This window comes from Arachis hypogaea, chromosome 17 (genome assembly GCF_003086295.3).
Source record: "Arachis hypogaea cultivar Tifrunner chromosome 17, arahy.Tifrunner.gnm2.J5K5, whole genome shotgun sequence".
Lineage (NCBI taxonomy): Eukaryota > Viridiplantae > Streptophyta > Magnoliopsida > Fabales > Fabaceae > Arachis > Arachis hypogaea.
Window position 1 is genome coordinate 73,943,666 of NC_092052.1, and position 3,071 is coordinate 73,946,736.

The 3,071-nt window shown below is 32.3% G+C and overlaps 1 non-coding gene across 1 annotated transcript; it reads left to right on the forward strand.

Annotated features, from left to right (window-relative positions):
* Nucleotides 1-319: 319 nt before the first annotated feature.
* Nucleotides 320-427, forward strand: LOC112767757 (small nucleolar RNA R71). Its single transcript, XR_003185197.1, has one exon. It is a non-coding gene; the product is annotated as a small nucleolar RNA R71 (small nucleolar RNA).
* Nucleotides 428-3,071: the final 2,644 nt, after the last annotated feature.

A 3,071-nucleotide genomic window follows, 5' to 3' on the forward strand; every position in this document is an offset into this window, starting at 1 on the left:
TAGTATTGTTGGATGCAGCTTGCAATCCATTCAGACTCTGAGAAATTATATTGACTTGCTGAGTCAATATTTTGTTCTGAGCCAATATGCAATTCAGAGTATCAATTTCAAGAACTCCCTTCCTTTGAGGCGTCCCATTACTCACAGGATTCCTTTCAGAAGTGTACATGAACTGGTTATTTGCAACCATGTCAATGAGTTCCTGAGCTTCTGCAGGCATTTTCTTTAGGTGAATAGATCCACCTGCAGAATGGTCCAATGACATCTTTGATAATTCAGACAGACCATCATAGAATATATCCAAGATGGTCCATTCTGAAAGCATGTCAGAGGGACACTTTTTGGTCAGTTGCTTGTACCTCTCCCAAGCTTCATAGAGGGATTCACCTTCTTTCTGTTTGAAGGTTTGAACATCCACTCTAAGCTTGCTAAGCTTTTGAGGAGGAAAGAACTTGGCTAAGAAAGCCTTGACTAGCTTATCCCAAGAGTTCAGGCTATCTTTAGGTTGAGAGTCAAACCATGTTCTAGCTCTGTCTCTTACAGCAAATGGGAAAAGCATAAGCCTATAGACCTCGGGATCAACCCCATTGGTCTTAACAGTATCACAGATTTGCAAGAATTCAGTTAAGAACTGAAAAGGATCTTCTGATGGAAGTCCATGAAACTTGCAATTCTGTTGCATCAGAGAAACTAATTGAGGCTTTAGCTCAAAATTGTTTGCTCCAATGGCAGGGATTGAAATGCTTATTCCATGTAAGTTGGAATTTGGTGCAGTAAAGTCACCAAGCATCTTCCTTGCATTGTTATTATTTTCGGCCATGTCTCCTTCTTTTTCAAAAATTTCTATCAGATTTTCTCCAGAGAGTTGTGCTTTAGCTTCCCTTAGCTTCCTCTTCAGAGTCCTTTCAGGTTCAGGATCAGCTTCAACAAGAATGTTCTTATCCTTGTTCCTGCTTATATGAAAAAGAAGAGAACAGAAAAGAAAATATGGAATCCTCTATGTCACAGTATAGAGATTCCTTATATGAGTATAAGAAGAGAAGGATGGAAGAAAGAAAAGATAAGAATTCGAACACATAGGAGAAGAGTTAGTTCAAATTTTTGAGTAAAAGAGGGTGTTAGTAGATAAATAAATAAATAGAAGGAGATGAGAGAGGAAAGAATTCGAAAATTAAATAAAATAAAAATATTTTTGTTTTTAATTTAAAATTTGAAGTTAAAATTCGAAATTTAAAAAAAATGAAATTAAATTAAATTAAAATTTAAAACAATTAGTTAATTAAAAAGGAATGTTGAAAAAGAGGTTAGTGATTTTCGAAAATTAGAGAGAGAGAGTTAGTTAGGTAATTTTGAAAAAGATAAGAATCAAACAAGATAAGATTAATTGAAAAAAAGATTTGAAAATCAATTTTGAAAAGATAAGAAGTTAGAAAAGATTTTGAAATTGATTTTGAAAAAGATGTGATTGAAATTTATTTTGAAAAAGATTTGAAAAAGAAATTTAAAAAGATTTGATTTTGAAAATTAAAGTTGATTACTTGACTAACAAGAAACAAAAAGATATGATTTTAAAATTTAAAGATTGAACCTTTCTTAATAGGCAAGTAACAACTTGAAATTTTTGAATCAAAATATTAAATGTTAGTAATAAATTCGAAAATATGAAGTAAAAATAAGAAATAGATTTTGAAAATTAATTTTAAAAATTTTTGAAAATATATAAAAATAAATGAAAAAGATTTGAGTTTTGAAAAAGATTTGAAAAGATAGAATTTTAAAATTGAAATTTATGAGTAAAACAAGGAAAGATATATTTTTTATTTTTGAATTTTTAATGATGAGAGAGAAACACACTAAATTGAAACAAAACATAAAAATTATGAATCAAAACAACTAATGCATGCAAGAACACTTTGAATGTCAAGATGAACACCAAGAACACTTTGTAGATCAAGATGAACATTAAGACTTATTTTTGAAAATTTTTAAGAAAAGAAAAACATGCAAGACACCAAACTTAGAAATTTTCAAACTTTAGACACTAATAATTCAAAAATGCATATGAAAAACAAGAAAAGACATAAAACAAGAAATTTTAAAGATCAAACATAGAAAATCATCAAGAACAACTTGAAGATTATGAAGAACACATGCATGAATTTTCGAAAATTTTAAGAAGAATTAAAAAGATGCAATTGACACCAAACTTACAAATTGACACTAGACTCAAACAAGAAACATAAAATTTTTGGTTTTTATGATTTTATAAGAAATTTTTTTTTGAAAATTATTTTGGGAAGAACAAAAAAGAAGAAATTTTTTTTGTATTTTTCGAAAATAAGAAATAAAAAGCTTAAAAATAAAATAAAATTACCTAATCTGAGCAACAAGATGAACCGTCAGTTGTCCAAACTCGAACAATCCCCGGCAACGGCGCCAAAAACTTGGTGCACGAATTGTAAATCACGCTTTTCACAAATCGTACCACTAACCAGCAAGTGCACTGGGTCGTCCAAGTAATACCTTACCTGAGTAAGGGTCGATCCCACAGAGATTGTCGGCTTGAAGCAAGCTATGGTTATTTTGTAATTCTTAGTCAGGAAATCAATGATAAGAGTGATTATATTTATGAAGAGTAAAAAAAAGCATAAATTAAATAGTATTTGTTATGCAGTAATGGAGAACAGATTGAGGTTTTGGAGATGCTCTGTCTTCTGAATCTCTGCTTTCCTACTGTCTTCTTCTTCACGCACGCAGGTCTCCTTCCATGGCAAGCTGTATGTTGGTGGATCACCGTTGTCAATGGCTACCATCCGTCCTCTCAGTGAAAATGGTCCAAAGGCGCTGTCACCGCACGGCTAATCATCTGTCGGTTCTCACTCATGTTGGAATAGGATCCATTGATCCTTTTGCGTCTGTCACTACGCCCAGCACTTGTGAGTTTAAAGCTCGTCACAGTCATCCCATCCCAGATCCTACTCGGAATACCACAGACAAGGTTTAGACTTTCTGGATCTCAAAAATGGCCACCAATAATCCTAGCCTATACCACGAAGACTCTGATCATGAAC